This window comes from Rhinopithecus bieti, unplaced genomic scaffold, assembly GCF_001698545.2.
Source record: "Rhinopithecus bieti isolate Rb0 unplaced genomic scaffold, ASM169854v2 scaffold_29928, whole genome shotgun sequence".
In the NCBI taxonomy this organism is placed as follows: Eukaryota; Metazoa; Chordata; class Mammalia; order Primates; family Cercopithecidae; genus Rhinopithecus; species Rhinopithecus bieti.
The window spans coordinates 3207145-3226579 of record NW_016814053.1 but is presented as its reverse complement, the minus strand read 5'-3'; the positions used below and the strand labels follow the sequence as shown (position 1 = coordinate 3226579).

General features: G+C 39.4%; 1 long non-coding RNA gene across 1 annotated transcript in view; it reads left to right on the top strand.

Annotated features, from left to right (window-relative positions):
* Window positions 1-18381, top strand: part of LOC108513676 (uncharacterized) — a 55146-nt gene extending 36765 nt beyond the window's left edge. The window contains exons 3-4 of the long non-coding RNA XR_001880977.1: window positions 17115-17296; window positions 18190-18381. This is a non-coding gene — a long non-coding RNA (uncharacterized LOC108513676). The remainder of the gene's footprint in view (window positions 1-17114; window positions 17297-18189) is intronic.
* Window positions 18382-19435: the final 1054 nt, after the last annotated feature.

Here is a 19435-nt window from a genome sequence, read left to right as displayed (position 1 = left end):
CTCCTACATGCAGGTGAAGTCACCCTTTAACTGTTATGAGAACTGCTTATTTAAACATTTGCTTAGAAGAGGTTGTTGCCCTGAGGCCTTTCCAAAAGGGCCCTTGACCTCTCTTTCTAAGGCTGTTGTGCTGCTTTTCAGAAGAGGTTTGTTAATTATATCCTTTAAACCACCTCTTATTCTGAGTTGCTGCTGTCCATAATCTCTCTCTGTCAAAGCCGCCCTCGGTCAGCTCTCTCAGACCCCAGAGCTGCCTGCTCAAAATGGAGGCCACTTAATCTCCCTGGGTCCCTTCAAGTCGCTCCGTTTTTACTTCCTCTCTTCTCAAAGAGGCCAATTTCTTTTTCATCTCATTTAAAACCTTTAAAAAAGAGATTTTTGTCTAAAACTAGATCATACAGGTTTCTGCCCAAATTCATTATTGTAGAGAGGAAACTGAGGATCTGAGGCAAACTTAAATCACATACTACCTCAGAGATCAAAGACAGCAACACGAATGCATTTTCCCTGGCCCTAATGAGAAGACTCTCCAAGCTTAGGAATTTACATGTTTAAAAGTAACGACAAATATAAGTACCGTGTAAAGAGAGGCTCAATCAAATGCAGTGTGAAACTTGAACATGACCAAGGGATGCCGGTGGAGGAAATCGGGCCCCTCTGTGGGGGTGTGAAGTAATATTGAACAAGGAGTAGGATAAATAGTGACTAGAGCTGTAATAAATGAAATCAGTACCTAGCTGCATACCCGAAAAGAAATTTTCCGTAATAAAAAGTTTAGAAATGGTAAGAAAACAATTGTTTTCAAGAGGTAAAAGTGGTTAGAACTTGAAAGTTTATGACTTGTGATCACAAAGTTATTAATCTTGTGGGAATTCTGAAAATAAAATTGTTTCTAAATATCTCTAAGTGTATAGTTAGAAACCTTACTATCAGTGAATAAAAATGGACTTTCCAAGCTTGATTATATTAAGCATTTTTCATAGCCATTAGTATAATCATAGACCTTCTGTATACTTTCTTCACTTCTGAGTTGTTACTGAGCTACGCATTACATCAAAGTTGTGTTGCAACCACAGAAACTTTTTTCTTTATTCTTTTTTTTTTTTTTTGAGACTGAGTCTCGCTCTATTGCCCAGGCTGGAGTGCAGTGGCACGACCTCAGCTCACTGCAACCTCTGCCTCCCAGGTTCAAGTGATTCTCGTGCCTCAGCCTCCAGAGTAGCTGAGATTATAGGCACCCACCACCATGCCCAGTTATTTTTTGGATTTTTAGTAGAGACGAGTTTTTGCCATGCTGGCCAGGATGGTCTCGAACTCCCGACTTCAAGTGATCCACTCCCGTCGGCCTCCCAAAGTGCTGGGATTACAAGCATGAGCCACCACGCCTGGCCAACAAGCTTTTTCCTACCATGGCTCTAGCTCTTGATGGCTATGCCTTATATGAATGAGGCAATTTGAAAATATATTTAAATCTTATATAAAAATTATCTGACACATTGAGAGATGGGGTCTTTCACTCTGCCCCTTGAATCTGGACTTGTAAGCGATAATTCTTTTGCTATGGGAATGATGCTGTATGAGGCTAGGTCAGAAAAGGTCATAAAGCTTCCTCCTGGTTCTCTTGGGATACTCGCTCTGGGAGGAGCTAGTCACCATGGAAGAAGTCTGGCTCTTCTGAGGCTGCCATGCTGGAGGTGCTACACATCGGTCAGCAGTCTACTGTGCTCTCTGCCTACAGTCAACATCAACTGTCAGACATGGCAGAAAGAAACCTCAAAATCAGTTCAGCCCTGAGTCATCAAATCACCCCCAGGTCATGAGTCTCCCTAGCTGAGGTCCCAGACATTGTGCAAAGAGACAAACTATCCTTTCTGTGTCTCGTCTGAATTATTGACCAGCAGAGAATTCTATATCCAAGAGTATCATAAATGTCTATTTTGTGCCACTAAGTTTTGGGGTGGTTTCTTGTGCAGCAATAGTAACTGGAGCAATTAATAATTACTATCATGCAAATTGTGCTTCTTAATTAACCCATCATGTTTAATTTAATTCAGGTTATCAAGTCTCATGCTGGAAGAAAGCTGTCCTGACTCAGATCTTCTTGGTAATATATTTTCCCAATCCATTATGATAACCTGTTTAGATATTTAGCTACTGTATAGAAATCGCCCTTGGGTTGGAGTGAGGGAATACTCTTTGCCAAGAAATAAACTGGAGAAGCTTTATCTAGGCTAACACTTCAGGGGGCTCATGCGGTCCCCATGCATGATTGACTTCCCACTCCTACTCATTCTGAACTACTTTGGCACCAGAGTTTTTACAAAACTGTGTCTCCACAGTACATATACTTGGGCCAGCTTGAAGATCCCAGGGTGCCATGTGGCCTGAGCAATATGCATGCTATCTTCTGCTTCCTGATAAATGGTACCATGCATGACCTCCTAGATAGAGTTCGTCCATCTGGGTAAGATCTAGATCTAATCTCCTGTGACCTACTCCCATTAGTCCCTGGATCCAGGCAATCTTTGGTTGATACCTAAATTCTGATTAAGGAAGCAAGGTATTTATTTTTGATCATGGAGCCTGCAGATGCAGGGATGGGCAGGATAGAAATGTGGGGGTGAAAGATGGATATTTACTTTGCAGTGCTCTTTGCTTCCTCAAATACTCATCGCTCAAGTCATCTTGGAGCTGAAGGAGCAATTGATGACAGACTTGGACCCTAAAAGGCAGATAACAAAGCTAGGGTGGGAATCTTTCATTCTGGCCAAATTCTACAGAATAGAAAAAGAACCTGAACTGGCTAATTCTGAAAATGTAGTTTTAGAAAATGGTTTAACACCAGGATCGTTCTACAAGATCAGATTTTCTAGCAAAGATAAACTAAACATGTATTTTTTTTCAATTGGGATCACAATCAAAATGAATCTGAGCTGATGTCTTCCCTTTTCTTCTTAGTGAATTATGATACTGAAAAACTCAATTAAAATAGCCTGAAAGGGTTATATGTATTATTCGGATGCCCTTGACCTTCTTTTTCACTGAATAAGGTTGACATATCCATTAACATGGAAACCTCTGCTGGGAAGTGAGTGCTTTTCAGCTCAAGACTGTTTTTCTGAGCTCATCAGGTCAATATCAGGTTGAAGTCATCAAAATAAATAAATAAATAAACCACCCAAGCCTGTTGTCAAATTCAATATAATCTTTGCTTACAAGTCTACTGTATTTGCCTACAACTCTGTTACTTAAATGCATGATTCACAGCTTCAGCTGTTGTTGTCTAGAGAAGATACTTCCCCCGCTGCTCTCTGAGCACTGGTAGTTCACAATACGTTCTTAGTGCTTAGCCACAACAGGCTGCAGTACAAAGGAGGTCCCTTCCAATGCTGATGGGACGTTCCAAATGGAATTGCTTGCCTTTATTCAATTCTATATTTTAGCCCTCAGTGATTAAAAAATGCCTTCTTTGTAACAGGGTTAGGGTTAGAGGCCACAAGAGAAAGACCATATTGATAGTCTGAGAAATTAATGTTGTCATTGATATAAAGAAATCATGTGTGGCTGAATTCATCTGAATCCTGATTCATCCTTGAAAGGCAGCTGGTGTAACTGCCTCCTACAGAAACACTTCATCTTAAGTTACCTAGATTCAAAGGGCAAATATTCTGTACTCACAATTTAGCTCTGTCTTCCCCAAACCAAGACATTTTCAAGTGGGATAGCAAGTCACTAACTCATAGTCTTCCGACAGCAGGAAGAGGGGCTTAAGAATGTGGACCATATAGATGTCAATAATCCGACATTAATTTTATTCAATAAACTTTTTAAATAAAATGCAAACATCAGATTACTTTCTCCCTAATACCAATATGATAGACTGGAAACTTTTATTAAAGAGAAACCAAGAGTAATTTTGGAGTTTGGAGAAATTCATGGGTGAACAGGTCATGGTAGGACGTAGGAAGGGCACCTTTGAGAGGACTCTGGGTACCTAAAAAGTGGGATCGGCCAGGTGTGGTGACTCACGCCTGTAATCCCAGCACTTTGGGAGGCTGAGGAAGTTGGATCACCTGAAGTCAGGAGTTCGAGACCAGCCTGATCAACATGGTAAAACCCTGTCTCTACTAAAATACAAAAATTAGGCGGGCATGGTGGCACATGCCTGAAATCCCAGCTACTTGGGAGGCTGAGGCGAGAGAATCACTGGAACCCAGGAGGCAGAGATTGCAGCGAACTGATATCATGGTATTGCACACCAGCCTGGGCAACAAGAGCGAAACTTGGTCTCAAAAAACAAACAAACAAACAAAGTAGGATCAATGCAAAGGAGTGGGATGTCAACAGAGATCACCTGCCCGCTTGGCTGTTACCAGGCCTGTCTGTCTCCCATGCAGCTGCTGAAACACTGTTGCTGGCCTACATGAATATTACTATTACTACTCCATTCAAGGTGTAATTTGGTACATAAATATATGACACTGATATAAAACCTTTTATTTTAAGAATTTCTTATCAGAGAAAATTTAAATAAGCATAAAACTTAATTCAATTTTGTGTTGGGCGATGTTTATTTCATTGTATTAGGTGAGACTCTGCCTTCTCACACCTCAATTGTGGTACAGAAAACAAGGATGCAAAGTATAGATCAATATGGATTTATTCCATGTCCATAAATGTATTGCAGATTGCTAGTGTCTACTATTATAAGAGATACAACATGATTATAAAGCATAGTCCTAGAATAGAAAAGCTTCAAAATATAAAGACAAAAGACCAGCAGAAACGTCTTAAAAAGGAAAGGACAGAAAATTAAAAAATTAAGTTAGTATTTACAATGTGAAGACTCTAGGCAGGACTGGAAATGGCTTTATAAGTCATCTAGTTCTCTTTCTACCTATGAACATGATTGTGCTTACACTCACTTCTGAAAAAACTCCCAGAAAAAAGTGTTTCCATCACTTTGTATAATCCATCTATCAATCTTGCAGGCTCAGGGAAGGGGATAGGCATATTGCAGGAATTGTATGTTCAGGAAAAAAATGATTACCTTATTTGTTCTTGATTAGGGAAAGATTGATGGACATAAAATATTCAAAGGAAGGTTCTGAATTTGGAGGTCTGGAGAAGAGAAAATTCAAGAAAAAGTGGATAAGCAGCAAGTATGAAACTGGAAAAGAAAGCATAGAGATAGGAGGAAGGGTTGGTGGAAGAGAATTATGAAGAATGTCAGAGGAGTCATTCTAGCTTGGTGATATAAACTCTCATATGCCTGAAAATTTACCACAAGGAGGGCTTGCTTAAAAAAAAAAAAAAAACAAACCTGGAATATACTATCACCACTGGAGGATTTTGATTGGATTGACTGAGGGTAGGACCAAAGAATCTGCTTGTTAACATGCAATCTGAGTGTTTCTGATGCAGTTGGTCTAAGGACCACACTTGGAGAAACACTCAAACAATGATGGTTGAAGTCTTGCAGAAGAAGGCAAAAATTATGAACTTGAAGTAGGGAGATGGGTGGAAAAAATAATATTTTCCTATTGAATTTACATTTACAGATCTTATTTCTTTTCTGAGTGAGAGTCAGTATATTCTCTAGAATCAGAGAGTAGGTATCAAATCAAATGAAGGCCTGTTTGCCAGGGTATGTTGATACGCAACTTTCTCTCATCTAGCAACTTCATTTATCTAGGACAGTTAAACTAAGAAATGCAGCAACAAACTGTTTCAGTGTGGATAAAATGGACTGAAACCAATCCACACACTGTACTCATAAAATAACTCCTCAAGGCCTTGCTTAGACCTTACTCTTTGTTTAGAAATGTCTACAAACATAGCTATAGGGTTTCCTAACCCGTAGCGGTTAAGTCATAAAATTCGGCAAGGAGTGGTACAATCAGGGAACAAGGGTGGGGCTGATGCTGGAGGTACAGACACCAGTGACAGCAAGAAATGACAGCTGGCATCCTGACAGTGAAGAATATGAAAAGCAGACAAAAGAACTCCTTTAGAGGAGGGCAAATTTTCTCAACTGATTAAAACACCTAAGGGCTACTATGTTATCGCATGTTACATAGTAACTGATATTCATAAGGGTGGTCTCTAAGTAAAAAGAAAAAAAAAGAAAATGAAAAGAAAAAAGTTTAAATTATGTTTAGTAGATTTTGTTGGAAAAGGTGTGTAATTATATAATTATATTATGACATTTCTGGAGACTTCTCATTTAAAATGGCTAAAATTTTTAGCTCCTAAGAGAGTTTGCTTTTGTTTTCCATGTTATATACTTATTCATTTGCTAATATTTTGTTTTTTTGAGACAGAGTCTCACTCTGTCGCCCAGGCTGGAGTACAATGGCGCAATCTCAGCTTACTGCAACCTCCACTTCCCAGGTTCAAGCGATTCTCCTGCCTCAGCCTCCTGAGTAGCTGGGATTACAGGCATGTACCAACATGCCTGACTAATTTTTGTATTTTCAGTAGAGACAGGGTTTCGCCATGTTGGCCAGGCTGGTCTCAAACTCCTGACCTCAGGAGATCCACCCGCCTCAGCCTCCCAAAGTGCTGGGATTACAGGCGTGAGCCACTGTGTCCAGCCTCATTTAATTTTTACAAAGGCATTTATTAAAAAATGAAAATTGTATATATTAATGGTGTACAACATATTTTTTAAGGAATTCAATAATTTATTGAGAATAAAAGACAACTCTACAGTTGTAAACAAATTATTAACCAAAAATCATCTTTATGTCTTTTGGTATCTTCATGAAAGCCCCAAATAATAATTGTGCTTTCCTTACCAATTGTCCTTTTTTTAAAACTTTTATTTTAGTTCAGGGGTACACATGCAGGTTTGTTATATAGGTAAGTTGTGTGTCACAGAGGTTTGGTATACAAATTATTTCGTCACTTAGTAAGCCTAGCACCCAAAAGGTAGTTTTTCCATCCTCTCCCTCCTCCCACTCTTGACCTTCAAGTGGATCCTGCTGTCTGTTGTTCCCTTCTTTGTGTCCCAACATGGTATTTTGATATACGAATACACTGGGGAAGGGCTAAATCAAGCTAATTAATATATCTATTACCTCACATACTTATTTTCTTGTGGTGAGAACATTTAAAATCTATTCTCTTAGCAATTTTCAAGTATACAATACATTGTTATTAACTCTAGTCACCATGTTGTACAGATGTCCTGAATTTATGTTTCCTGTCTAACTGAAATTTTGTATCCTTTAAAGAACATTTTCCAATCCCTCTCCTTACCATCACCCTGCCCCAGCCTTGCCCTAGTCGTTGATAACCACGATTCCACTAGTTGAGTTTTACTTTTTTAGATTCTACAAACAGGTGAGATCATGCTGTATTTGGCTTTCTGTGCCTGGCTTATACCACTTAGCATAATGTCCTCCAGGCTCATCCACGTCATTGAAAGTGACAGGATTATCAAGACCATCCTGGCTAGCACTGTGAAACCCCGTCTCTACTAAAAATGCAAAAAATTAGCCAGGCGTGGTGGTGGGCGCCTGTGGTCCCAACCGCTCAGGAGGCTGAGGCAGGAGAATCGCTTGAACCCGGGAGGCGGAGGTTGTAGTGAGCCGAGATCGCGCCACTGCACTCCAGACTGGGCGACAGAGTGAGGCTCCGTCTCAAAAAAAGAAAAAAAGAAAGTGACAGGATTTCCTTCTTCTTTTTAAAGGCTGAATAATATTCCAATGCGCGTGCACGCGCGCGCGCACACACACACACATATATATATATATGTATACCACATTTTCTCATCCACTGATGGACACCTAGGTTGATTACATATCTTGGCTATTGTGAATAAAGCTTCATTTGCTCATTTCCTTCCTTCCTTTTTTCCTTTCTTCCTTCTTCTTTTCTTCTTTTCAGACAGGGTTTTACTATGTTGCCCAGGCTGGACTCACATTCTAGGGCTCAAGCAATCCTCCCCACTCAGCCTTAGAGTAGCTGGGATTATAGGGACATGCCACCATGCCCAGTTTATTACTTTCTTATAACCTACAAAGCATCGTGATAAGTGTCAGGAAAAAATAATATGGTTCCTCAAAAAGTAAAATTCGTGAATCTGGAAAAGTAGGCATCTTGGGTTTAGAATAAAGGTCAGAGATTTAGATCTGGATTTGAAGCCACTTGAGTAGAAGTTTTGGTTGAAGCTATGGAGTATGGTGGAAGGGGTAGAAAAGGAGACAGGGCAGCTCAGGAAAGAACTAGGTGGTGAACTCACTCTCCAATGATGGATAAGGCTAATATTACTATATTGCAGATAAGATGTACGTTAATCCTGCTAAAAACTAGAATGGACTACGAATTGGAAAGTTTAGACATAATAACAGACTAAATCTCCTTTGGAATAGAAACCATGTCTAATGCCAATACCCCTATCCCCTGGCCCACCAGGGACTCCATCTAAATGCATAATAAGATAAAAAAGAAGAGTTGCTGAGGAAGACAAACTTGACTGAGCCTCAGTTTTATAAAGCAATTAAGTAAATGTCACCACAGAGCGGATTTTAGCACTTAAGGTTTTACTCTGATGACTAAGGCTCTCACCTACTCACAATGTAAAATTCTACAAAGTAGGCCGGGCGCGGTGGCTCAAGCCTGTAATCCCAGCACTTTGGGAGGCCGAGACGGGCGGATCACGAGGTCAGGAGATCGAGACCATCCTGGCTAACACGGTGAAACCCCGTCTCTACTAAAATAAAAAAATCTAGCCGGGCGTGGTGGCGGGCGCCTGTAGTCCCAGCTACTCAGGAGGCTGAGGCAGGAGAATGGCGTGAACCCGGGAGGCCGAGCTTGCAGTGAGCCGAGATCCGGCCACTGCACTCCAGCCTGGACGACAGAGCGAAACTCCGTCTCAAAAAAAAAAAATTCTACAAAGTAAACTGGGGCTATGAAATGTTTTGACACTTGTTAAGAAGAAATACCTTCTAATTATTCGGTGATTGATATGAAAAATGAATACAGTGCATTAAAATACATAATTTATAGTGCATTAAAATACAGAAATCTGAGAGAACAAAAGTGTCTCATTTTACCATTGATGTCTGTGGGTAGAAAGGAAGCAGTAATCAAGATGGCACATTCTGACTATTCTGTGATTCCAGTCTAAGCCTCCAGTTAAGGCATAGGAACCACAGAGGTGTACCTTGTTTAACCAATTCACCAAAAATGTGTTGAGGCAAGGCCCTTTGGCCATTGCATGGGAAATACAAAGGTGATCAATACTTAGCCCTAGTTTTGAAGGAGCTTATGAGTAGCTGAGGTAGGTACAAATGACTACCTCAGAAGGCAAGAGGTGATTATAAAGGGCCTCTGCATATCTCTCGTTCCAACCTTTGAACAAATCATCCAAAGAATTTGGACCTTACATAGGAAGTAAGCAGTACCCAATATGTAATTAACAGCAATTTCAACAGTAGCATTTTTTTCTTTAACATATCACTACTATTTATCAGGGGCTTTTTTTTTTTTTTGAGAGTTTCGCTCTTGTTGCCCAGGCTGGAATGCAATAGCACAATTTCTGCTCACCGCAACCTCTGCCTCTCTAGTTCAAGTGATTCTCCTGCCTCAGCCTCCCGAGTAGCTGGGATTATAGACATACGCCACCATGCTCAGCTAATTTTGTGTTTTTAGTAGAGACGAGCTTTCTCCATGTTGGTCAGGCTGGTCTCAAACTCCCGACCTCAGGTGATCTGCCCGACTCAGCCTCCCAAAGTGCTAGGATTACAGGCGTGAGCCACCGTGCCCGGCCTGTCGGGTGCCTTTTTAACCAGGAGCAGACTACAGCAGTATGTAATTAAAGCTACAAACTTATAAGTGCTTCCAATTAATTGGCTTCAAAAGAAATTTCTACGTAGCCCAATTGTGAAAATCAAAGGTAACTGGCTGAAATATTTCCTGGGACATAGTAGGCAATTTGGTTTAAATTTAGTACAAACAAACTGAGTTGTATATTTACAATGTGAACTGCTCTATCACTTGAAACTTAAATTTATCACATTATTTAGACAGACAATTAGTAGAACTCTTCTTTGGAGATTGAATGCTCCCGGTGATAGACACGTATGCATCTAGAAAGCCCAGGAAGTAGACTTCTGCCAGATGACAGCCATCTGGTGGCCCTTTGGTAAAATGATGCCTGTTTTTACATCACTGCCCTTTTAACCAAGAAAGCTACTTGAGAAATCTTGTATTGGAGGAAGGGTCCACAATGTATGGAGTAAGTATTTCCTAGTGCAGGCCAGGATGGCTCTTTTAAAAACAAACTTTATTTCTCAGAACAGTTTAGATTTACAGAAAAATTGTGAAAATAGCCCAGAGTTCCCATGTACCATGTGCTAGGTTCTCCTATTATTAACATCTTACATAAGGCATACTTATTAGCACTAAAGAACCAAAATTGGCACAGTGTCACTAACTACAGTCCATACTTTTGTTCCCCTTTCCTTAGTTGTCACCTAAGGTCCTCTTTCTGTCTCGGATTCCATTTTGGATGCGAATGTAAATTGGATGTGTCCTTAGACTCCTCGTGGTTGTGGCAGTTTCTCAGGTGTTCCTTGCTTTCAATGACTTGAACAGTCATTTTGGGGAGTACCGGTCGGATATTTTGTAGACTGTCCCTTTCTTGGGATTTGTCTGATGTTTTTCTCATGACTAGACTGTGGTTATGGATTTTGGGGAGAAAGTCACAGATTCCACAGATGCCATTTTCATCACATCATATCAAGGATAGCATAGCATCAACATGACTTGTGCTGGTGATCTTTAGCACCCAGCTGAGGTACTGTTTGTAAGGTTTCCCCACTATAAAGTTACTCTTTTGCTTCTTCCCGGACTATACTCTTTGGAAAGAAGTTACTATACACAGCCTCGATTAAGGAATTGGGAGTTACATTCCGTCTCCTTGAGGCCAGAGTATCTCCATAAAATATGGAATTTTTCTGCTTGGGAGATTTGTCTCTTTTATACTATTTATTTATTCAGTCATTTATTTATAACATGGACTCATGGATGTTTATTTTGTATTTTGAGTTATAATCCAAATAATTCTTTATTTGTCAAATTGTTCCAGCTTTGGCCATTGGGAGCTCTTTCAGTTGGCTCCTGTGTTCCTTTGAATACTCTCATCATCGTACGTTTTGGTCTTTGTTTTGTTTTAGAACTTGCTTATTTTCTGGCTCAACAGGGTGCCCTAGGTTCCTCTTGTATATTTTTTGCTCCAGCCTTAGAATCATTCATGTCTCCAAGAATCCCTGGCTCTTTTTATTGGAGAATGGTCTTGGAAATCAACACCTGGGCCCCAGGTATGCTTGTTGCTAATAAGATATTAGGATGCTATTTTGATGTTCAGGTACAAGTTTGTTCCTATCTTCCTAGACATTTTCCCAGATCCATTTCTCTTTTCCTACTAAATTCACCCCATCCGCTCAATAAACTCCACCGTCTTCTCTTAGTTCTTCATTACCTGCAACTCCTTCAGGACCAAAGCAGCATTAGAAAAAGCCACCAGAAAAACAAAGTCCTTCAGGGACTTGTGTCTCTTAGAACTGATCAGTAGGTATCCCTAGAGAAAATCTGATCCCTTTTCCTACCTCTAGGCAGGTGTTTCAGTTTGATGTACCTTTTAGCTCCTTTTAGCTGCAAAATCAGGTATCTACCCTTCAAGAAAGAGGACCCTTTCTTAATAACCAGAAACTCAGCTCAAAATAAATAATAAGGAAATAAAACAATAAGCAAGTATTCTTGTAAATGCTCAATAATAAATATGACTAACTACCCATTTCCCTCATAAAGCATTTTAAATGTAAAAGAAAATGTTCTGGATTTCTTTCCTTTGTTGATCAGGCAGCACAGAATCTGCTGCTCATGTTTTGATGTACTCTGATCTGGGAACCTGTTTGATTAAAGCTATGGTCCCATCCTGCAGAGGTAAGGGCATTCATTGGAAAGAATGTATTTTAATGACCAATGTGCAGATACTATTATCCCGAAATGACATTTCCCATCACTTGGCTGGGATTTGTCTGTTTTTGACATTTGCTTCCTTTTTAAGATTCAGTAGAGACTTTTAACTCCAATAGAGCTCCAAGAGAAGGTAAATGTGAGGGTTTTAAATAATTCAGCCCAAGAGATCTCTCTAGAAATCAGGACTTATTCACAATGTATTAAGACTTCTTTCAGATCTGCTTGCCAATTCACTGTGCCAGGTCACAGGTATGGCAGTCTCGTCTATTTGAATTGACATTACCTACAGGAATAGCCTGGCAGGCTGCCAGCTTGGGACTCCTTGCATCTACTTATGACTTCCTGCAGGAGCCACTGAGAACCTAGATCTGGCTCACAAGAGCAACGTGTTGCACCCTTGAAGAAGGCAGACCCAGCCAGTCTTTTGAAGCAGTCTTCCACCTGGCATTTGAGTAACTGGGGCAATTATAAACAGTTCCTCAGTTTAACCCAGAGGCTCATTGTTCTCAGGTGGATTTTGTTTTGCTTGCATAGTTTCATATTTTAAATTAAATGAGCTGCTATTATTTCAGAATCAAGAATTTCACGTAATTTTTCAAGTTTTTTTACTTCTCCTGAAGAAAGAAAACAAGCTGGTGCCATTGGACCCCACCTTGCCACATGAAAGTTCAGTAGTGGCTGCCCTTTGGAAACTAGCACTGGGCGAACGCTGACTCTCCGTCATATATTGCACTCCAATTTTGCAGAGTGACTGCAGTGGGTTCCCGTCTGCACCACTTAACCTGTGAAATCATTGCCAGCCCCTAGGGGCATCGGGGTTTGTGCCTACTAGCAGGGAATTCAAAGGCACTCGTCCCTCTTGTAACTGTCCAATCCCTAAAAACATTGTACTTGAAGCCCTCAAATTTTAAAGGAAAGATCATTTTCAGATTCGCAGGGTTAAATTAGTCCAAATAGGATTCAGTGCTAAATCACTGTGCAGTTCTAAAATAAAAAGTTATGGCAGATGGGTTCACCAACAGATGTTAGTAAAGATCTATCTTAATCTCTACACCATGAAACATCATTTCAGGATCCATTTAAGCTTTTTTTCCATGTGACCCTTTCGTAACAATTTATCAACAGATTTACCCCATTTAAAAGAAAATCCAACATTGAAAGCTCAAAATTAACACAGAAATTACATTAGGATATGTTTTCTCATTTATTCTAAAAATATTTTTTCATTGTACACTACCACAGGCTAAGCAATGTTCTAGATACTGATTTGTTTAAACAATAATTGATATTCAATAGCACAGGGGGTAATCAGGTGGAAAAAAATACAAGCCATAAAACTCTAAGAACATTAAGACTGTGTGTGTGTGTTTCTGATGGTTTCTGAAAACATAGAATAGTTAGAGGCCAATGGATCAAATACATACCTATATACTAAAAATATTTTAACATATACTTACATAATATATGCTAATGCATTTTATATTATATGCATTTATTTGTATATTTATATAAAATACATTTATTATATATTCATTATAAAGGTTTTTAATAATGAATATTACATATTCATAAGGGTTTTTTTTTCTTTTTTAAGAGGTCTCATTTTGTCACCCAGACTGGAGCGCAGTGGCCTGATCTCTGCTCACTGCAGCCTTGACCTCCTGGGTTCAAGCCATCCTTACACCTCAGCCCCCCAAGTAGCTGGGACTACAAGTACAAACCATCAGGCCTGGATAAATGTTTTGTATTTTTGGAAAGACAGGGTTTCACTATGTTGCTTGGGCTGGTCTTGAACTCCTGAGCTCAAGCAATCTGACCACCTTGGTCTCCCAACCTGCTAAGATTACAGGTGTGAGCCACCATGCTGAGTCATATATAAAAATTAAAAGGCTATTCACCAAGGTGAAAAATAATTGTTCTCTGTGTATAATAGGATTATGACTGAACTTATTTTCTTTCTTTTATTATCTATATTTAAGTCCATTTTCTTCTACGATGAACCTATATACTTTAAGTTAATTTTAAAGAAATAATTTATAAAATTTGTATTTGCTTCAAGAATGCCAAAAGTACTGGAATTTGAAGAGGAAGTGCCCCAAGAATAAACCTTCTGGATTCTAATATTTTCAAATCAGTTCCCTGTGGCAAATAGCACAATTTTTTTTTTACTTAGTAGTGGGAGATCCTGGATCTAGAAACAAGTGCTGGGTAAATGAGGGATCTAGTGGGTGGTCAGGGATGGACAGAAACTACTGAAGGTGCTGGAAGAAAGTCCACCTGGCAGACAGACCATGATTTCTGACCATGGTGTCAAGGAACAAGTGAAGGTCATCCAACAGAACACTTTAAGAAGATCCAACACAGAGAAACAGGGAGTGCCAGACAGTGTGGGTGGTACCCAGGACCAGCAAACTGGGAGGGAATTAAAAGCATTCATTATGCACGTTTTGTGTGATAAGCACTAAAGTATGTGATATTTTTATGCATCATAATGAGGAAACAGGCTCAGAGAGGCAAGGGAAACTAGCAAATGGTGAACACTGACTCCCTGTCATACACTGTACAATGTATTTCACAGACATGATGAAAATTGCCAAGATTATACAAATAGTGAGTAGGAGAGTTACAATTCAAATCAAGGTTTTCTGATTTCATGGCCAATGCTTCTTCCACTCACTGTCCCACCCTTCTTCTGCCTCTACACCATGAAACATCATTTCAGGAATCCATTTAAGCTGTAAGCATGGCGGGTCTCCTCCCAAGCTGCCCTCTGATGAGGCTGGCACTGGCAAGGCCTCTCAAGGAAAAAAGCTTCCTGAGGGCCCCACAGACACACAGGCACAAATGCCATCTTCATCTAGTGTCAGAGAAGCAGAGGCAGCCCAATATTTATACAATTTTTGGCTGGCTCTAATTTCCAACAATTCATTGAATATAATAAAATGAGCCAATAATAAAAAGATATTTGGGAGGCTGAGGTGGGAGAATCACTTGAGCCCAGGGAGGTCAAGGCTGCAGTGAGCCATGATTGCACCACAGTACTCCAGCCTGCACAACAGAACCAGTAATTTTTTAAACAAAAAAATAAAATAATAAAAAGATATCATTCCTATTTCCAAAAGAAATGGTGGATTTAGGGATGAGAAAAGAGGACACAGATTGTTACTTCCTGGAATGAGTTTCTTCATGTTGTCATAAGCTCTCAGCATTAGCCAATGTGGCATGAGCAGCATTAACAGGATCTTAGAAAGAAAGCGATCCCCATTATTTGCAAAAGTATCATTAAGGCTGTACAACTGTGGCACCAAAGGACAGGCATTATTTAAAAATATGCAAAAATTTAAAAGGTATTGGTTTAGGTCAGTGGACATGTGCTGGAGGCAGGGGAGTCAATGTTGCAGGCAGAGTCCTGCCTTTAAAAGTTTTATACTCCAGCTGTGGAAATAGGGCCTAGCTAGAAAAAAGGAACTTAGCAATAGAGGGCACTAATGCAGCAGCAGATGAGATGAGGGAAGGTATTCTCTGCTGGAATGAACACCCTTCCACAAACCAAACCTCGCTCCATAGGCTGTTGGAGGCCTAGAACTGTCCAATTTTCAAAATAAGACTTTGTTACCCTGCCATGTAATCTACTGTGATTGTGATATTAAGCAAGCCTATACTATGGAATAACACAAAAAAATCTGCTTGTAACTGACTTTTTAAAAATATTCACTTCATCTTTCGTTTTTTTTTAGGGGTTTACCATGCTTTTCATCCACCCATTCATCCATCCATCCCTCCATCCATCCCTCCATCCATCTATCCATCCATTCACCCATCCATTCATCCACCTTAACATTTCATACACTGAGCTAGGTGCTGGGAATCCAAAGACCAGAGAGGCATGGCTGCTGCCTTCAGAGTGTGCTCTACCAGTTAATAGCAATGCACCTGCTTTTTTCTGGGACTTTTTGGCAAACATAACTGGAATATAAATGCCTTCTAGACAGAATGATAAGCTCTCTAAATAAATGAAGTATTCTAAGCATGGATTACATCAATGGTTCTCAAATGTTGATAAGAATCCCAATTGCCTGGGTCCATGTTAAAATGCAGATTCTGATTCAGGTCTGGAGGGGCCAAGATTTTGCATTTCTAATTAGCTTCCAGGTGATGCTGACATTGCTCGTCCCAGGACCACACTTAGAAGGGCAAGGTTTTACAGTACATCAATAAGTCTGGACTTCTGAACACCAAAGTTATTCTTCTTAAATTCCAGGGTAAATATAACATCACTAAATTCACTTTTCTTTTCCTGCTTTAGAGAAACAGTTTCACAGAAGTGCTTAAGCCTTTAACTCATCTCCCCGTTTCCCCCACATTTCCCCTTCCAAAAAATTGAGAGTTTAGTCCAATTATTTTTCTATTTCACAGACTTTCTTCAATTTTCCTTAAGAAAGGCAAAATATTGCTTCAGAAATCCACTGAGAATTAAACACACTTCAGAACAAGAAGAGGGGATCCAGCGCTAATGACCCTAAGCCAGCCAGGTTGTGTTAGGAATCCATCATGATCATGTTTACTGCATGCTGCAGATCCACAGGGGCACCTGCAATTAATTCTGATGGCTACAAGCCACGGGGTAGCTAACGGCTTGTGGGTGATTAAGAATGAATTACTAAACTTTGATTTAAAAGGTCCCAGGAAGAAAATGGGGACAAATGCCAGATATGTTTACATTACTCAGAGCGCTTAGTGAGAATGAACATTCTCATTTATTTTCTGGCAATGCCTCTTTTAAATTTTTCTGTATTTTAGAAAATTATGCTGCCTCTCCTTTGGTGCCACAGTTATTTAGTCCTAATGGTACTTCCACAAATAACACGGATCCCTTTCTAAGATCCCACTGATCTTTGAGTATCATTTTTTCATAGGAGAAAATAAATTGGTAATTATTTCCACTGTTTGATGTGGGCACACATTGTATGTCTTAGTAAAAGATGATTTCACAGCCATCACCTCATTAACTTTTCTGTACATTTCAAAACAAATGTTATATGATACTGTTTATAACTCTGGGTTGGTACAGTTTCTAGTTCAATTACAAAAGACCCAAGATAGTTTTGTTTTGTTTTTTTCAGGGCCACACAGGGTGCCCACATCCATCCAATCTCAAGATCTTTGGGAAATATGCTCACCCTCCAAAATGCTTACAGGTATGTCTCCTCTTTTTTTGTAAAATAAATGCTCTTCTTATATTTGATGTTTCCTCGGTATGGTCACAAGATTATTTAGTATGACATATTTAATGGTGAAGATAAAGGTGAGCACCACAATATTTTAAACAAATCACATTTGGGTGGGATATTATAAGAAAGAAAATTCCCAGGGAACAGAAAAAATGATTTCCTTAAATCACTCCATACTCAGTAAGCATCGTAGGGCTCTCAATATACATCACCAGGACCAGAAGATGCATTTGGCTAAGGCGTACCAGAGAAGGATATGAATCATGGAACGCTATTCCAAGACTATTACAGAATCCACATACAATATAAATCAGAAAAGGCTGCGTTTTAACCTCTGTGACTCATGCATTACAGCCTGTGACTCCATGAGGAGGGTTAGGAATCAGACTGACATCCAGCTCAGGCCAAACAAACTTATAGCCAAGAGAAACAGAAGCATCACCTTCCCAGCAGAGAACAAGATGCACAGAGCTTGATACTTTACACTCGTTAGAATTATGTAACTTGTCAATGGTTGAGACTCTGGGGTAGAGGGTTTTGTGCTTTTTATTTTTTCTGGTATAAATATTTAAAGTTCTCCATAACATTAGAGTTAGAACTTACTTTCCTGAAATGAAATTCTAAAACAAATTTGACAGCAAAACACTGTGGAATTTCTAAATGCCAACAGGTTTGTGTCCATTACAGAACACACAGCGTTTTGACCTCTCTCACTTTTCCTGGTGCCACTATTTCCAAAATTACTAAGGTCATTGTACCATGGGGCTCTAATTCTTGGTTAAGGAAGGCACCGAGATCATACCAGGAATATTCTCCTATTAGCTGAAACTTCAACTTTGCCTAGCAGGAGGTGTGTTATAAATATTTTTTGGCTAGCATTTGCTTTTTAAAACACTCTTTTTTACCTGGGTTTCTCAAATTAGTTCCTGTAGTGATACTATCTCTATTTTTGCTTCTTTATGACTAGGGTCTTTAATGGCCTCAGAAGTACCCTGGGCTGAAACTTGATCTGAGAAGGTTATTATCAGAACTTGGTTCCAAGAGAAAGCAGTGTGCTAGCTCTACATGTATACATGAGTTGCCATCAACATGAATTCAATTACAATGAAGATTATTTGGAGTAGATAATTGTATTTTGGTTGCATGACATCCATTTTATCCGAGTGTAATAACGCCACAGGTTTTTTTTTGACGGGGAGGGGGAACACATGACCTTTAGCCTGTTAGATACACTCTTACAGTGTTTTTTTTTAAAAAATAAATTACCTTTACCCCATTAGATATTCTCCCAAACAGGCATCAAGTGTGTGGCCAAAACCAGATCAATCAAAGTAAACTTCAGGAATTTTACAGGAACTATTAAAAAAAAAAAAAAAAAAGAGTTTCTCTTTCCTGAGAGAAATGATTTTGGGAAGAGCATTCCACTTTAAAGGCAGAGTTTGGAGCTGCTGAGGCTGCCACGTGGAGACTGGAAATAGCAATAATCTAATAGAAGCCAGAGAAACCGATCACTCATGGCCTGGTGTCATCCTGCATCAAGTTGTGTTCAAACTCAGACCTATCCCTTGATTTTTACCTTGATTTACAAGAACCAACAATTCCCTTTTTGGCCTAAGATAATGTGTGTCAGGAATTCTATGATTTATTACTGAAATCCAGACTTGTCATATTTTTCTACAAGTGTTCAAAATTATTTTATCATTTTCTATTTATAATGGAATTTCAATGAGCTGTTTAAAGGAGGACAAAAGTAGAGTGGATATTTTAAATTTAGATATAATTTCCCATTTTCATTTTTTTTGGAACTTTAATTCTTTCTCTCTCAGCAAATATTTTATCAAGATCACGATGCTATAATAATAAGCACTACCATGGGTTGATTAGGTTTTCACTGCTTTTTTCCTATGTCTGAACATATTCCTTTGTATGCTGCTAGTAAAATTGTCAATTAGGGACAAAAACAAACAAACATAGGACATAGATGATTTATCAGTCTGATGAACAGTTGAGAGTTGGCTGCATTTATTTTCAATGGCAAATAATAATAACAATAATGGTAGCTAGCATTTATTGAATGCTTTCTCTATAGGGAGCTCTATGAAAAGTGCTTTACATAAGCTAACTCGTTTTATCCTTAAACTTACCTGGGAGGCAGTGGTGTGCTGGTAAAATGGCTCTGGGGGATGAGGGGCGAAGCCAGATTGAAGTTGGCT